Genomic DNA, 20133 nt, shown 5'->3' on the forward strand with positions numbered 1-20133 from the left:
ATCACGGTCATGGACCCTCACGCCGCTGCAAGCAGCGAAACCTTGAAGCACAATCGAGCGGTACGGACAGCTGTCCGTACTGCTCGCCACCAATCTCATATTCCACAGGGATCTCTTGAGCAATATCATTGTTCCGTTGTCCAAAGTAAGTGAAAGTAACAAAATAACTTGTTACCCGCCTCGGATGTGTACGGAGATGTAATTTACCAAAGTCGGGTTGGATTTTCCCGGATTATTATTATTATAAAATTAACGAAATAATTACTTTGTGGTTCATAAATACTTATTAAAATTTATAAGTATTAAACATTATTTTAAATATTTAATGTTTAATACTAAATTACTAAAAAAAAAATCACAAAAAGGTGTTTTAATTAGGTTTGGTTGCTCAAATAATTAATAAAGGAATCAATATATTAAAAGCAGCTTCGTGTACGAATTATTGAGTTATGAATAAATCCTGTAAAATTTATTATCAAACCAAGCCACTAAATACTTATTGAAATTGTATACGATCTATAAATCTTTTCCAAGATTTCTCGACTCTTATCTCTGTTATTAGCATCACTTACGGCTATTAATAAAATTGTCTTTAAAATATTTAAGTATCTATCAGGGAAATAAAATAATGATTTTCTTTTTTTTTTAGTTGAAACTCCTGATTACCTCGGTCTACTATGAATCTGCTGCCTTGCCCATAAACTACAAAAGAATAAGTTCCAATTACGATATTTTATGCTATTAACTTAGTATGCTACAGGGTATTTGTAAATATTCAAAGATTAGAAAATATTAGTAACTTTATTTTATTAACATTCGAAGTTCCGAATTGTGTTTTCGTAAAAAGTATTGAACGGAACTAAATTAAAACAAAACAATTTCAGATCAGCTATGGTTAAAATCGTTTTTTTTAACAGTTTGAACTGAATAAGAGTGTTCTAAGGTTTCACTTTTCCTTGTATAAAATGTATTTCTTTTCTAATATACAAGAAATATTAGATGTTCTGTATATGCAGATTTAAAATTTTTTGATCGTTTGTTCAGCAGGAGATTATAGTTCTGATTATTGTTCAGCAAGTTTTCAGTTCTGACCAAACCTTCTTTTTGGCGTTAAGTGTAATAGAGCAAAATTTATACATTACACATTTAAGCCCGTTTATAAGGTAACTTGAACTAAAGCCACATATGCATAGATAATTACTCTTGGTTAAACGATTTTAATGCAGCGAAACAAATTCTTATTTAACAGGTCGGAGTATATTAGCGTATCGTAAATGTAAAGACTATTTTGTTCAACAAAGCGGAAGTAACTGCTGACAGCAAGCTGCATAATACTACACGTCTAATCCAACAATCGGCAAATTGAACAAAGCTTAAAACCCTATATTAAATCGCTTATTACTGTCATTAACGTTCCACAAGATTAGACATTACCATCGAATGCTTGATCTAATTGTTTATTTGTTAATGTAAATTTGTGAATTAAGTAATATTCTATTTCATTACTGATATAAATTTTATGCAATGTCATTTTAACTTATAGCTAATTCATTAATCTGATCATATTAAAAAGTACTCTTTTTCTATGATTGATTTTTTTATTATTTATTAACATAGGTAAAAACTGAAAACCTTTCTTTCATAATTAAGTTCAAAAATCCTTACATAGAAATGATTAAAAGTTAATATACTTTAATTATCTTAACCAGACTTACAGATTATCAGGATTTAATACTTGTTTTGTTGATTTATTCCAATTAGATTTCAGTAATTTTTTTTGAGCAGGAATGTGTTAAATTTTTAGTTCGTTTAAGTTTGTAATATTCAAAAAAATTTAATATAGTTTACAGAAATTTTCAAGTTAGACAGTCGTGAAACCGTTCAGTAAAATGTAATTACATGTTACATATTGTTTATAATTACAAATTACAGTACGAATTAGATTCACACAACATCAGAATATCACACTGTATTAACACTTTAATGAGGTGTAGGTTAGTTTTCATATAGGCACGATCATTAATTATTCTGAAAAATGAGAATGAATGTAGCCAGTTGTACAAATTATCTGACCATTTTTACTTCCATAGTACAAGGAAGTATTGTAATCGCGAAAAATTTCGGTTTTCAGATTTCAGCTGAAATATTCATTTTGACGATCCCTGAATCCATTTTTACTAGTTTCGGCGTGATGTCTGTTCGTCCAAATTTTTTGGATTTTAGACTTTTTCTTCAGTACTAAGCCCTCATTGAGTGATTTTCAACGATATGTAATAAATGGTACTTACTTTCATTGGTTCTAGAGTTATAACCAAATAAAATTTTAATTAATGAAATATTTGGATTTTATAGAGGGAAGGAACGTCAGTTCGAATCCAACTTAGTTCCTTTTTTATATTGATCTATTAATAATTATTAACCTCTGATTGTAAGAATATGTTTACAATAGATAATAATTCAATAATAACAATAAAAAAAAACATACGGAAAAAACAGAAGTTATTAGTGAAATAAAATTTTATGTACCTTCATTTTAAAAAAATGAGTTTATATAATTCAATAGGCACACAAGGAAGTCATGTGATGTCCACATCAGATTTTTTATAACAATAAGTATCCCCTTTTTGTATTTCCCGCAGTGATTGTAGATTTTGTAGTATAATAAATATGCTAGATAAGGAATCTTGGAGAGCTGCATCAAACCATTCAAATGACTCTAGACAAAAAAAAAGCATAATATGAATATGTATTGATTATTATCCTCTCAAGGTGTGATGCAGTTCTAGTCTCAATTCCATTCATAGACAAAAATTACAATCAAACGTTGATGTCATATTGATAAATTCTATCTATTCTAAGAAGATATCACTTAAAGAAATTTATTTTTTTTAACAAATAACTCCATAAAATGTATCCAATATCTTTTTCTTTTCAAATAAATAATGCGGAATTGCAATTAGTAAATAATTTTTTGTCTCCAACTGATTAATAATCGACCAGTCAACTGTTTTCTTCCATAAATCCTTTTGTCTGGAATGAACTTGGTGATTGTATTAATATCCTAAAATTAATTTTATTTAAAACAGTTATTTTATTTCAACAATTATTATTTTTATTTTATTTTTTTTACTTTTATTTCAACAATCATTATTTTTTTAACAATTATTATTATTTTATTTCATAATAATAGTTTGCTTAATCTTTTTTTTATTTTTGGACGCTAATTCCGAATTTAAAAATCTAAATTTTTCTAAAACGTCTCATATTTTTGTAATTACCCTTCTTATTTTCCAGCAAGAAAATGTGCAGGAATACTGCAGAAATATATTATTTAATTTATTTATCGCAGAAGTTACATTGCTTAATAAACTAAAACTTTTTGACTTCATAAATAGCCATTAAAAAAAAGTTGTATTATTACTTATACAAAAATTAAAACAATTACAAATGATACATGTATACGTATTACTATAAAACTAGTAATTCAGATTATTCAAATTTTATATAATACAGAAAACAAACAGTGTATCAAGCTGGCTAAGAAAAATCTCAATTACCGGAGTCCAAGTGTAAATTCTCACGTGTGCATAATATTTAGTGGTGCAGTTTCTTTTTCTACAAATTTATGATTTTATTTTTCCCTGTAATCTCAGTGTATATATTACAATACTTTGCGTATAAAGTGTTTAAAGTTTTTAATACGTGTTTGTGAGTGTATTCCAGTAAAATATTTAATAATAATGCTACTCAGTTTCATTAATCATCCAAACAGAATTTACTAGATTCGTGGTGAGGCAACATTAAAGTCTCAGGGATGAAATATCTCCAATGAAAAAAAAAAACGAACTATACTTTGGATGTATAGTAGCTGGTCAGGACAGGTTCTGGGGGTCCTCATATTTGCTGCAAATCGCATGAAACCCTGATGGCTATTTGGTTAAATGGTTCTCGTTATATGAAGTTTTCAGTTCGAATGGTTTGAAGAAAATCGAAGGATTACGTCTCGGACTGATAGTTTGTATAACAAATATATGGGGAGTAAGACTAGACATACGGTTAAATATCCTGATATTCCCTCTTCTGTAAGACCAGTGCCACATTCTACTGTTTCCAATTTCAGCACCGCAAAAAACATGGGAATTAAATGAATACGAAGCTGTTAATGTTGAAGCTTGTGCAGATTTATCAAAGGAGAAACCCATGTTTTTTTTATATATTATAACTACACTGAATCAAATGGTCAGAAATAAATGACCTTATTCGTGATCTAATTTTATTCAAGAATCAAGGGGAAATTCTTGCATCACTACCAAAAGGATTGAATATTTTTGAGATGACAATTTACAATATAAGATGAAAGCTTGTGGTTGGGAGTATGAAATGGAAATTTTTTAGCATGTAAAATATGCCATTCCTAACCAGAATTTCAATCCGGGACCTCCAGATGAAAGGCAGAGACGCTACCATTCCATTACTGAGATCGGCAAAAATCGATATTAAAATAAGTACTTTACTAACAGGTAATGTGAATTATAACGTTTCTTCTTCCAGTACGGGGACTTAGTTTTCTGTAATGATGTGGAATCTATCTAAGCTTTAGGACACCTGCTCTATTCTGATGAACGATGTCTTTTTATATACGCCTAAAAGTAGTTTGAAAGCAGTCCTTCTTCATGTTGGTCATAATATCCAATCAATACCTTAAGACCAGACACCTCACATGAAGGTGTCCGATATGAAAATATGAAACTTGTGTTGGATACGATTTAATATGATAAACATTTAGGGCAAACTCTTATGGTGACCCAAAATTCATAACACTGTTATTTGGTTTAGAGCAATTTGTATATAATAAATATTGTTGCTTCTTGTATACGTGGAGCAATAGAGATCAGATGAATTATTATGTTAAAAAGGAATGAAAAAACAGAGAAACATGAATTTCAGAGAAAAGATGCGGTAGTAAAACTTAAAAAAGTTTACCTTCCGGCATTACGCATTACGCTAGAATTTAGGAAAGATTTCGTTTTCGTTAAAGCAATGGATCGTGAAGGAACTTGATTACATTTTCTAAAAAAACAATTTCTCCAATATAAATGATCTAAGATAAAAATAATTATATTTTAATAAAAAACTAATGAGTGATGTTGAATTTGAAAATAGTTTAAATAACTATGATGCTGCGTGGAAATCATTAAAAAGTTTTAAACAACTTCCTTGGAAATCATAAGGCAGATAACTACAAAGAATTTATAACTGGGTTCCATAAAAATCTATAAAGCACTTGGAAGTAATACATCACTAAAGATTCACATCTTAGATTCTCATCTTAATTTTTTCCCTACCAGCTGTAAGTGATAAACATGATGAACGCTTTCATCAGGAAATATCCATAATTGAAACATGCTATCAAGGAAAATTAAGCCGAAGAATTCTGACTGACTTCTAATGGAATCTCAAGACTAATGTACCAACAGCAAACTACACCAGAAAATTCAAAATAAACAGATTTTGGGCATATAGAAGATGCATTTATGATACTGTTATACTATCATGTCAATGCCTTTTCTTACAACAAAAAATGTTTCTTTCTATCAGGCATACAACATATAAAATGTATGCCTGATAGAAAGAAACCATATATATATATTTAGCTATACGATTACATATATATATATATATATATATATATATATATATATATAATATTTAATATTTCAATACATATTTAGTTATATGATTCAACTATTAATATTCTTGTAGCAAACAAAATACGAAATTTTGAATTGGCAGTGTAATTAAGAAATTTAAAATTGTTATAATTTCCATATTGTAATATCACTATCAATTAAAACATTATTATACGATGTTTACAAGAAAAGCTTATTCTGCATTTTCAGTTTAAGGTTAATTAAAATTTTGCATGTTCTACCACTATTTCATACCGAAGCTAAAACCTGATATAGCCGTCCAGTTATACATTAAAAATTTACTGTTAATAATTTTATCTTATCTTCAAACGGGGAATTTAGATTAAGATTTTAAAATGCTTCGGAAGTTTTATTTTTTTAATTTCTTCATTTATATTTTTATATGGGATTATGTACTGATATTTTTTTATCACTGTTTTGGTTAAAATAAATTGTTAATAATATTTTAAATAATCCTTAATTTCACGTTTTAGGTTTGTACATGCAAACCTAAAATGATTTGAGTGTTAGATGATTTAAATAAACAATTATCGGTCACCTGACATATTTGATATACGTATGATATTAGCGTACCAGAAATCGTACAAAAATTGTCATGATTAACATGCATTCCATGCCAGGCTTACTAACGGTAGTGCAAACTGAAGTAAAAATTGAAGTGCAAATTGCCTTTCTCACTGAGCTGATACAATAATGTTGCTTATCAGTATACTAAGCGCATAGAAATTAAATTTAAATTAAAACATTCAAATATGGCTCTTAACTATTATTTTCTTAGTTTGCTAAAAAAAATTTAATATTTTTACTTTAATTAAAAATTTAATAGAAATTTTATTTCATACTATTTTTTTAGCTTCTATTAAAAGAATATTTTTCGTACACGTAATTTTATTTTTATTTAAATATACGTCAACGGTAGTTAATTTGTCATTGTTTACATTATGTTCCCTTAACATTATTTTTAAATATTAGGGAAATATCTATAAATAAACTTGAACATAATCAGTATTTTTATTTTGTTTTTTGTTATAGTAAAATACAGTCAATGACATTGATACTTTAACTATGTATAAATTAACTTTAAAATGAATAGAGAAATGGATTTATTTATAAACATACACGAATTAATTTGTTTAGCAAAACATTTTAATGCTCAATGTCCAATTATAAATATGTTTATTTTTTATATTTTGTGAGAAACATAAAAGTTTTTCGCTGTAAAAAAAAAAAAATAAGAAACTGCTTTAGAAATATTGACATTAAAATTTTAATATCTTTAAGGGAATGTTCGGTTTTTGTAGCTTTCATAATTTCAGAGATATTTATACTGCTCTTGAGGATAAAACATAAAAATTATATAGGGAAAATTTATTAAAAATAAATATTTAACTATAAAAAAGACTGTTTTTATTTATAGCAATGCACAAAAATCAATAAAATTACGTAATAAATGGCTAAAACAATCTTCAAGCATTAAAAAAAAAATTTAACATAATTAAATTCAGAAATAATATGTTTCGAGTGTTAAAACTAAATACATGTTATTAAATTTAAAAAAATACTTTATTTAAAAATTGAATATAATAATAACTTGAAATGATTTTTGTTATTTATGGGCTATTCAATATTCACACCATATCTTGTACTTCTTTTCAATTAGAGTTTAATGTGGCAAGCTGCTCGTCAGGCATCTTTAAAGTGGTTTTTTTCTTTTTTTGTAAAGAACAGACAGAGAAGATTTCATTCAGTGAAGGAAAATTCTCTTCATAGAGAACTTAATCATCTCTCAGTTGGTTGAATGTAGCATTAGATTAAATTATTCAGAGGATGGATGAAAACGTCTTTCTGGCTGTATGAATTATAATGACAAGCTTCAACAAAATGATATATATATAGTCTATATTATATATAGCCTCACTACTCTGTTACAAAACAGCTGTCAAAGAAAAGGTGTATGCCTGCTTCAAGCAATCTGTGCGTTTACTATCACTTTCATCGATTTTTACTTTTGTTAAAACATAATTTTTAAAATTATTTCTTGTATTATTTAATCCCGTAAGTGATTTGTGTTAAAGGCAGTGTAGTTTATTTATATATTTCTTACTGCATAATATAATTTCATAATTAAAATAAACGTTTACGACAATATTTTATTAAAAAAAAAAAAAAAAAATATTTGACCAATACGAAGATTTAATCTACTTATATAAGTTTAACATAGCTCAAATTTTTGTTTTAATTTCATCTTAGTAGTTATAAGAAATAATATTTATTAATTCATCAAGAGAAATAAATGTAAATCTAAATACAAATAAAGCTTATGAAAATTGTAGACGAGTGAAGTTGATCGTATAATATGAATTATCCATTACATCGATGTTGCATGATCACAAACACATAACCTCCAAAATAACATTGTTAATAGCTCTTACGGCTTAAAAAAAAAACAAAAAAAAAAAACATGGACTAATGCATTTATCATTCATTACTACTATTACTATCACTTCTATTATAATTTGATATTAATTAAATATCCTTGTTTGGTTATTAAAGTTATGATAATTTTTTAACCTGAAAACAAAGAATCAAATTTAGATCAGTAACCATTAAATATCATATAATTTTCTATAAGAAGGTAATATTCAATAAATTACGCGATGAAACAGGCATTACAAAGAAAAGAAACATTATAAACGGACTAGGAAGTTTTGATGTAATAAAAATGTTCATACTTTTGTTACCTATATTGGAGGTAAAAATACGGTTTGAGATTTTGTTAAACAAGACGATGTAAAATTGAGCAAACACTCACTGTAAGCTCAGCTTGCCGTAAACTGTTGTTTCTATTTATAGTAGACAAGTTTGAGTGTAGTTTGTTTGTTGGTAGTAGTAACCGAATATTAAAAGCTAGCCTCAATATGAACTTTTTTAGCCCGGAAATAATTTTTTAAGATTTCGTTAAGGAAAACAATAGATCTTTTGTTTATAATAGAAACTAGGAAGATTCCATTATATTTTGACAAACGTGGATGTTTATGATTTAATTTTCTCGCTAACAAAACTCATGGAAATAGTTAAATGAAAATTAATTAATTTTGATATACTTCTAAATTAGTTTTAACTGGAAATTGCCGTAATAATTTCAAATTGTAACTAGGGAAATTAAAGTTTTCCTTCATTAAAATTATCTTTCAAGACAAGTTACAAATGACAAGAATTTTATAATAATAAACGTTTAAAGAACTCGGTAGATAAGATTCCCAGAATTAAAATTTAAAATGATTTTCCATAGATAATTGTAAATTTTTTTGAAACATCAACGGCTAATTCACCTCTTTAGCATAATATTCGAGTATATCAAGGAATTTTTTTTTAGCAAGAATAAAACATTCTGTGTCAGAATTTAAGGAATAAAGGAAACCCTAAAATGGTCTACGTAACGGCCTCCAATATTAATTATCTAGTTAATGCAAAAAATAATTAGTTTTTTAAAGAATAGAAGAAAAAATCAGTGTTAAAATTATGACTTAATACTTATATCAACAGAGTAATAAATTAATTATCAATAATTCAAAATATATTTTTTTTAAGTGTATATATTTTATTAAAATCACATAATAGGATGAGTTTTGGAAGGTTTAATTAAAATCTGAGCGGTTATAAATTATAATTAAATTCCATTTCCGGAAAAAAAACAACATATTGATTTGTTTTTTAAGGAATGAGAGATATATTTCAGTAATAAATGTTATGAGTTATATACAGAGATGATTTTCAGCTACAAGTGAGATATATTAGAAATGTCCAGTATGATATACCTCTTGACCAAATCATACACAGTGTTTTCGACATTTGCAATGAATCACCACGTTCTACCGTTTTGCTTAGCAACACTACTGTTATCATCCGTCTACACAGAAATGCAATTTCTAGTAAATGTCTTAATTACAAACGTGGATGTACGGGTTAGAATTTAACTTATAAAAGCGTACAGAGATAATTAAAATTTCAAAGTATGTGTACGTATGAATATTAAATCTTGGAAAAAAATAATAAACTAAAATAAAATTACCTGGAAATAAAGTTGAAATTAATTAAATCATTTTTATTTTTTATCTATCTATCTATCTCCTGCTGTAGTAATACATTTAATAACTGTAGCGTAATTTGCATCCAACTTCGTTATTCCTAACCCACTAATTATTTTTTTAATAAAATAGATGATATATCTTTTAAATTATTATATCTTTTAAACCGTACACATTAATAATAACCTAGTAATATGTAAGAAATTTAACAATTAGTTGAAAACAATTTTAATAAAAAGAAATGTGAAAATCTTCCGTCTAAATAAAAATAAAGCCAATGATAATAAACAGTAATTCTGAAACCTCGAGAAAATAAATTTCTAAGTAAAACACATATTATGAAAACGTAAATATATTATTTAAAATAAAATTATTCACTTTAAACACGATACATAACATTTATTTTCTTTCATAAAAAAAATAATAAAACGTAGAAAAAGGTTACGACCGATATAATCGTTAGTTCTAAATACGCCTAAGTTAATTAGAACAATGAATTACTGAAAATAGGTATTAATATTAAGTGTTAATTATTGTCAGGATAATTTATATAATTTACCTAGTAAATTTTTCTAAATTTTTTACATAAATTTCCATTTAAAATTAAAATTTTACGTTTGAGCAACTTGAAAATAATATTAGAAATAGCTACATCAACATTATTACAAAAATGAAAAAAAAAAACGTGTGTTCGATATAAAAAATGTATAATGCGAATTTATAATAAAAATTACTAATGATAATAAATGGTTTTTAGTGAACAATTAAGAAAAGATGAAAGTTTAAAAAGCTAAAAGATATTATAAAAGTCTATTTAACAGACTATATAATATTTGGTTTCAATTATATCAACATCGGCAAGAATAAATGCAAGTAAATGGTAACTGCTGTATAAATAAAATTGATGCTTTGATTAATTTTATACTTTATGAACACAAAAAATCTGGTAAAAGATTACTGAAGAAAATGTAAATAAAATATTTACAAATAAAAAATTAAGCTTTTGTTGATAAAGCTTAAAATATAAAGGTCAAGTACAATTGTGCACGTACTGTACTGATACTCATACTTTCGTTAACCTATGTCTTTCCAATAAATTAGTTGAGTCAATTATCAAAAAGAACACATTGTTCTAATAATGTCGCCTTTTTCATAGCATAGAATAATTGAATTCTTGATGCTAAGCTCAATTTATTCAAACAAAAGATAACCTTCTCCTCTCTTCTGCCTTCTGACTCTTTTCTGCCTTCCTCTCAAACTCATATCACGATCAGGTCAGACCCAAGTTTTCTTAAGGGTAGTTTCACATTGTAATGTGTTATGAAAAGTAATCTAGATGTTGTACCACTTACTATAATGCTGTGATTTTCGCATTTTTTTGGCATGTGTCAAGACTGCCTTAATATGTAACTGGCTTATATTATTTGCTGAAATTCATAACCAGTGAAAGAGTTGGATTTAATATGTTTCACAGGCAGAACTTAATGCGAGTAAAAGTATGGTAAACTGTGGTCAACTGAGATCCAGGCCATAGGGTTAAGTTTGTTCAGGCGCAGATAGAAGCGGTCACTGTTTTACGTGTGGTAAGGCTGGCCATTTACGCAAGGACTGCCAGCAGTACCCTAGGTGCTTATCCTGCAAGTCACTCGGTCATGAGGTTCGGAGTCAGGAATGTAAGATAACTCTATCGGCATCTGGAATTGCTTCTTCGTAAGAACATCACGATATCTCTGAGGGACAACCCCATCCGTGAGGTGGTGGGACGCCTCGGTCTCCCGGTTACGATAATCAGGTGCAGACTCCCTTGCAGTACAGAGTTTATGTTTAGTTGCAAATCTGGTTCCTGGGTGGCAGGGAAAAAAGGAGGAAAAACTGAGATGACAATCGGTGTTTTATACATTAGATTTTGGAACGCAGATTATTTTGTTTCAACTGTAGGCTGGGAATTGCGACGTTGAAATCATTTATATATTTTATTATTACTACCTTTGCAGATATCTTTACTATGTGAACATAGTGTTGCAGAGATCTCTGCAAAAGAGTAAAAAATCAAAGAAAAACAAAAGAAATAAGTGAAAAATAATTTTATACATAGTTATAGTTACATATCTTCCGCGAGTGTACACCCTACTCTCATGGATAAGAAATACTACCTGTAATCTAGTTGTTCACAGGATTTCCACAAATGAAATTACACCCGTTTAATTAAACAGTCTCCCTAAATAAAGATTTGTGTCTTTTTCGTTATGCGCCGCGCACCCTGTTTTCTTTATTTTTTGCAGATTTATATATAAACAAGATATAGTTCTATCGTTTAAATCATATTACTAAATGATTAAATAATATTATAAATAAAAAGGTTTGAAAAACTCTCCTGTATGGCTTAAAGATAAGATTTTTGACAGATCGTTGTTCTGCCAGAAATGAATGTATCAGCATAATAATGTTCTGCTACTCGTAATATTTTCTCGGTTAGTTTTACTTAATTAAGTGTGTAGAATATGTTAATTGTATGAGGTAAGTGTGTAGCATAGTTTTTAATAGTACTTTATATATTACGTAGGTACGGCAAAGTTCTTTTCAGATAACCTAATTACAAAATGGTAAGTGAAAATTTGTATTTTATTAAATTTCTACCATTCTACTATAAAATAACTGTTATGGATGACATTGTGGTCAAGTGGAAAAGTGCTTGTCTTATGGAGTTTGTAAGTTCCTAACTCCGCGAACAGATGGAAAACAAAACAATTCACAAAATATTGGTGCAGGGTGCATAACAGAAGATACTCAAACATTTTATATTTTACCCTCTTCTGTATCAGTGTATTGTTTTATATATTAATAAAAATAATTTTTTTTTTCTCATAATGTGGGAATATATATATATATATATACAGTGAATAGAAAAAACGTACTTTTTCATGATGAACAAACGTCAAAATAAAAAAAAAAAGACAACTAATGTAATAAAATATTAAATTTAAAGTAGTATTAATGAATATTCTCTTTTTAATTTATTAAACTTTTTAATTTTATTGCCAGAAATTATCCTTAAAAACAATTTGTTTAACAAACTACATTTTCAAACAAATTTTTTTAAACTTATAAATTATATTGCTATTCGTGAAAAACGCAAAAAAAAATGTTCAAAATAAAGAAAATTTCTGTTTTGGCTTTAATAAAGCGATGTCAATATATAAGGTAAAGAACCATTAGTAATATTGAATATGACAGCTTATACACATTTCCTTGTTGACATAACATAACATCAGATGAGAAGAAGGTTAGAACAAAGTGAGACGAGAGAAAGTGAAGGAGAGATAGTGTAAGAGGGGGAGAGAGAATGATAGAGTAAGAGGTTGTGGGATAGGAGAGATGGACTAATGATGAAAAGGGAATAGGGAGATAGAAGACCTACCATCATGTCAGGATTCTCAACATCAAACTGCAACTAACCTAACTGTTCAGTAATACTGTCTGATAATAATGATGGATGAAATGAATTACACACGATACACAGTATATATGAATTATAATGTAGACTACCCTCGGGAACATTTTATAATATAATGCTGAAATAAATGGTTTGTACCAAAGTAAATAATTCCATTTAATTCCGTAATTAATTACCCTGCTCTATAAAAATTCAAACGCCGTTACCTATATATGTATATACACATTAAAAATGAAGTTAATTCCTAAGGAACAACTGTTATGTAAATATAGATTATCTTTTTGCTTAATTTTTATCTATTTATCGAAAGTTTTAACTAAACGATAATAATTAAGATTTAATACGAAATTAAAAATTTGTAATTAATTTTCTGTGGACAAATGTATTTTATATATAAATATATATATATATATATTTTGTAGCACAAAAAAAGCCAAGCGATTTAAAAAATGCATAATCTTTTAATTTTAATTGATTTCGCTCATTTTCTTTTCAGACCTTACAAAAGAAATTCAGAAAATTAATGATGGAAAGATACACAGTTGTTTAGCCAACGAAAATCATATAATTTTTATTTTGACAATAAAAATTCAATGAACTTATTCCCGTCATTTCAATATAAGGAATTCAACCTCCGCTTACATGATTAGGTACTTTGTGGGACATTTTCGAACGCAGAACATTTTCGGTAAGGAATACGTCAAAATTCAGACGATCACTTAGCTTCCTAAGTGAAGAGAATATTCAACGAGAGAGTGTTGAGGAGTACTCATAAACAACAATTCGAATACGTTTTCTATAGTTAATCAAAACTTGGAGATCACTGGAATGAGTATTAGTAAAGCATAACACTGTTCCCATACAAAATTCAACTCATTCAAAAATTGAAGACGAGAGATTTTGAATAATTCCTAAATTATGCTGTAGAGTTTCAGTAATAGGCACAAGAAATTACAAAACCTCATGCATCATTTGATAATCATGGATGAGGCACCCCCAATTTCACCTGAATGGTTTTGTTAACAAACAAAATTGCCGAATATGAGAAACTGTGTAAATCCAAATGTTATTCACCAGAGAGAATTATATTCACCTAAATGCACACTCTATTGCGTATTACATCCCAAAGGATATTATAACATATATATATTTTTTTTTTTAATGTTGACGGGAATGCTTTAGCCGTAAATGCTGAGCAATACGGAATATGATTCAAAATTTTCAGTGACCTGTAGTTTCTGACAATCAAGTAATGAGGTTGTAAGAAAATCGAGCCGTTGCACACACGGCCAGATTGAGTATGTAGCTCTTAGGAAAAATTCTTAGCGAACAGATAATTTCAAAGAACTCTGCAGTTATCTGGTCTTCTCCTTCATCGGATTTAACAGCTCCAGATTATTTTCACTGACCAAATCTAAAGAAGAAGGTTTACGTTAACAAACCAATGACCATCCATCAACAAATAAAAAATATTCGAAATGAAATCAACGTCCTAACTCCCAATATTTTAACCGACATCATGGAAAACTCAAGAAAGAGCACAACCAGTGAGTTAAGAAGAAAATGGGCTCATTTACTGAGGTTGTAGTGTTCACTAGTAGCTTAAAAAAAAATCTCCATAAATTATAGTTCCTCATCGAAAGAAATTACCAATTTAAAATTTGTATTGGGCAAATGTTTAATAACAGTTTGCTTCTTTTATGTAATTCGTGTATAGATAGATATACGTATATTATTTTTGGTAATCATAAGATTATATAAATTTAACCAATGAAAATATTTCGTTCTAAATATTTTTACCATGCTATGTGTAAGAAAGTAAAATAATCACAAAAAAATACCGAAACTTGCAAACTGATTTTAACATTAAAAAAACCGTGGATGATGATGGGCAAGGATTTGTTGCTAGGAAAAAAGTTTATTTTAAGATTTAATAAAACACAGGTTACGAAATGTAACAGAAATCAAAATAAAATGAATAAAGATAGAGAACATAATACATATAATTTGAATTTTTTATTAATATTGTAAATATTTTCAAACGATTAATGAAGATATAATACAAACTAAAAAAAAAAAGTAGAAAGCTTGCATGAAAAACAATACATCTGCTGATCACAAATATAAATTTAAGAAAGATCTTACTGAAAATATTTGGACGGAATGTAGCATTTTATGATAGCCTAACACAAATTATAGGAAAAACAGAAAGGTAAAAAAACAAAGGCCGTGAAAATGTAACAGTATAGGAATATTTTGAAAATTAATCGAGTCAAAAAAAAACATTAGGAATGGGAAGAGGTTTTAAGATGAATGAAAAAGGGTGGAAGAAATCTGTGGTTGAATCTTTTAAAGATATCTAGGTTGATGGGTTTGAATTAAACAACAGGATTATTTAATTTAATGTTAGAGGGACATGTAGAAGACAAAACCTCTTGAAGAATACAAGATACCAATATACATAAAAGATAATCGATGAATTAGGATGCAGTAAATATGTTGAAGTTAAAAGATTAACACAGAACTGAAAATAATGGAAACTGTAACAAACCAGTTAACTGATTGATGGCTCAAAAAATATTCTTTTATTTCAATGAACGTCAATAAATATGTTTAGATAAGAAGAAACGTGATTAAGTGCATAATATCTGTGAATCATTTGTATTCATTATCGGTTTAAAAAATCCCGCAATTATAAATACTAATTCCACTTATTGCAAAATTAAATAATTTTCAAACACTTTTTCTACGCATGTAATGATGGAGTTATTAAAATTGTTGATGACTTATTAAAAATTAAATGATCTAGTTAAATAAATATTAACTTTTAAAAAAATTTTATTTAAGAAAAAAACGTTTCCAAGTAAAATGGCTATATTCCATTATTTATTTTTAAAAATCTAAGTTTCAATTACGACTACATGAAGTTGCAATTTATTAACTAATCATAAAACCGTTAAGGAATTTTACCTGAACAGATGAAAAGAATTTACGTAATTTTTAAACATTACATACGAAATAGTTATTTTATACATGATTTATTGTGTGTTACGCAAGCTTGCTTGTGTGCATGTGACAATACGAGTTAATGAAATATTATGAGAGCAGTTTCTTATTTAGGAAATTGAAAAACAAAGTTATTTAATATTAAAAAATAAAAAAACAAAAATAATACAATAGTAAGATTTAATAAAAATTTGTGTTTAAATATTTATCTATTACTTTCATAGTAAATAAATTTTAAAATAATAATATTAATGCTCAAAGTATAACAATAAATTTTATTCACAATGTGTACATCAATACAGGAAAAGAGTAAATATTTAAGAATTTATTTTACTGCATTTAATAAAATTTTATTGAAACACAATTTAGGTCATAGTGAAAAATATGAATTTTTATCGTAGAATATAATTCTAATGTACGAGTATCTTTCAGTTGTGAGATTTAATTAATTTGCATCCATAAAATCACGTAGAGTAACGTTTGTTTTTTTAAAAATAATTTTAAATTTCATGTACGCAATGAAAATTAAAAAGTGTATGTTTTCAATATAAGATGTTGATACATAAGTTACGAAAAATACCGTACAATAATAAAAAAATTATGAATTATATTAAAAAGGAGAGAAGTTTAGAAATAAATGTTTTGTATAAATTTTTAAAAAAGTTTTTTCTTAATTCTCACATTTGTACACAAGATGTATAAATTTTATTCTCTTATAATCCAGAGAGAGGGTTAGGTTTATTTTACTGCTTCAACTTTTTTTTTAATCAACCAGTACTTATAATTATCCAGTTGGTCGTCGCAAGAAATGATTTCCTGTTATTCATGGCCTCCACAAGCATCTCTGTTTTTCAGAGTGATTTCCACTAGCTACTTTTTATCAAGTTTACACCAATCTCTTTCCCTTTGTTATCAGGTTATTATTATAGAAACGGGGAGGTTGTTTCTTAATACAGAGTTACTTAATAAAGTACTTCAAGTTACAATTTTTAACAGCTTTCATTCCTGATTCCGAATTATGCAGAATTGATTTTCGTTATTAATAAATTCGATGGTAATATAAGTTGGGGTTCGATAACCTATAAATTTTCTTTTTTTTATACTTTGTAGCTTTACTTCTGAAAAAATTAAATGGTACTCAATATTCTACAATTTAATATCTCCCCACAGGTTGTTGAAGTACTTATCCTGTTCTAATATCTGTAAAATAATATACTATTTTACTGGTTGTTTACTATAAGATTTCATTTGTTTTTTTTTTTTTATAGAGACGTTTTTATGTTACATTATTATTTATTTTAAACTTTAATTTTTGTACTGATTTTTTTCCAGATGGGACTCAAAACTTTGTATTATAAGATGTTCGGTACAAATAGCAATGTCCTTAGCAAAATATTATCGTCTAAATTGGCATTAAAAATTGTTGGAAATAACACTCTCATCCCAAATTCTTCATACGATATATATTATCTGAGAAATTAAATCCGTATAATAATTATAATGTCATTATAAATTCAATAATATGAGTAGGATTTACAATATTCCCTTTTTAACATTATGTATAATTCTTCCTCGATTTAAATAGTAGAGCCTTAACAAACCCAATTAAGTAAGATAATAAAATTCCTTTTATCTCTAAATTACATAATAGGACAGTATCAATATAGGATAAATCCTTAACAAAATCAATTTGTTCTTCTAAAACTAAAATATCAAAGATAGCATACAATTTGTTGCTTCGTACATAATATATACTGTGGTAGCTTATAATATTCTCTTACGATAAAGTAAAATAGTATTACAATATAATATTTGGCTATAATATGGGGGTTAAAAAGCAAACAAAGTACAAAAGACGGTTTTGACATAGCCAAGCTTGCGATATTTTGGATGCTGTCTTGCCAGGTGACTAAAAACCAGATCTCTAGAATGGAAAAATAGTAAAAAGTTAAAAAGATTAAATTTACCAAATAACCATACGTGAAAAAATTTTGAGGCTTTTCTACTTCCTTGTACGAAGTAAAGGAAGGATTGTGATCGCTAAAAATTTCAGTTTTCAGATTTCAACGGAAATATATTGATCATCCCTGAATCAATTTTGACCAGTTTCGATGTATACATAAGTACGTACATACGATTTTCGCTTAACTGAAAAACGATTAACCGTAGGATGTTGAAATTTTAAGTTTAAGACTGTTGTACTATCCAGTTGTGCACATCCCATTTTGATTGCAATCGGCTGAACCAAAAATGTCCAAAAAAGCACAAAATTAAAAACAAAATTGGATTTTAGACTTTTTCTTAATGTAGTAATAAGCCCTCATTTAGAGCTTTTCAACGATATGGTTACTTATTTTCATTGCTTCCAGAGTTTTAACCAAATAAAACTTTTATTAATGAAATATTTGGATCTTACAACGGAAGGCACATCAGTTCAAATCAGAACTTAATCTCCTTTTTTTTAATTTAAATGCATTGATTTATTAATAAACCGTGATTGTAGAAAGATTGATTTTTATTTACGCGACATACCAGAAATCTGAAACTTTTGGTAATCAGCAACTCACTTATTTACGAATAATACTATCTATTAATACGATTAATAAAGGAACTTTCGCTCTATCCTAATACTTCATGTAAGGTTGTTGAATTAATAATGGTAAAAATATTTTATGTTAATAAAAACTAATATTTCAGTAACTGTGTAACTGTCCACTTTATTAAAGAATTGGAGGATATTATCTTACTTTCAAATAAAATAAGTTTAAATGAAGTGCAGCAAAAAATGTGAATATGTAATTTAATAGGCGAACAAGGAAGTCTTGTGGTGTCCATATCAGATTTTTTTTTAAATATCTACTGGCATGAACAACTTGTTTTTGGAGTGAAGAGAAAACCTTTCTTATTAATTTATAAAAAAATACTATTTTTATAATAGTACTATTTTGGTATTGTGTAAATGTTTCCTATTTAAGAGTAAATTCTTTAGTATTTAATTATTCATAAAAAAATAAAAAATTAAATAAAATAAATAAATGGTTTCGATAAGTTTCACAGAATTAAATATTATTTATGATTCATTAAAACTACGGTTATCTACAAATGAAGGTAAATTTACTTTTTTTCAGAAATTGTAATTTACGCTGTCATATAATAATGATTTTAATAAAAACTGGTTGTCTTATTAAGTAATATTTTTATACTTCAAAATAATTTAACCTTTACTTTATCATCATTTTTAAGTTATTGATTTTTTGATAATATTTTCAAAGCTGAATGCAAGAATTCTTTAGAATCATTTGTTTCTCAAGTCTTTATCTCATGTATTCTTTTAACATGTCTACCAGATTTCTTGCAGGAACTAAATATCTTATGATTCCCGAGAATTTACCTTTTGAATTAGCAGAAATTTTTTCTTGCGATATATTTTTCTTGACTAGCATTTGAACTTATTTATTTTCAATCTATTTGTAAATGTATAGGAGTGTAAGAAATATGTAAGAATAATCTATAATGACATAGAAAAAAAGAAGAATATCAGATCTTATTAAATGTTTTTATTTTTTTAAGGTTTAGGAAAATAACATAATAAATAAAAAAAAAAAGTGATAGAAAGGTGGATAAAAGAAGTTACTTTAAGGAACAATGTAGTATACGCATTTCAACTGAAATCGGCTGTATTGGCTTATAAAGGTGCACATGCTCTAAGAACTCAAAGAGGTTTTCTGCTATCCCTAAAGGCAACTAACTGCTAAGATAGAACTACCTCGTTTTACTTTCAAAATACTGTTTGATTCTTATCGCTTTACGCTTAACGCTTTCTGTCTATCAAACGTATCTAAACGTGTTCAATTTTACAAAATTGAAGAAGTTT

The sequence above is a fragment of the Lycorma delicatula genome, chromosome 5 (assembly GCF_047948215.1).
Source record: "Lycorma delicatula isolate Av1 chromosome 5, ASM4794821v1, whole genome shotgun sequence".
Taxonomy (NCBI): Eukaryota; Metazoa; Arthropoda; class Insecta; order Hemiptera; family Fulgoridae; genus Lycorma; species Lycorma delicatula.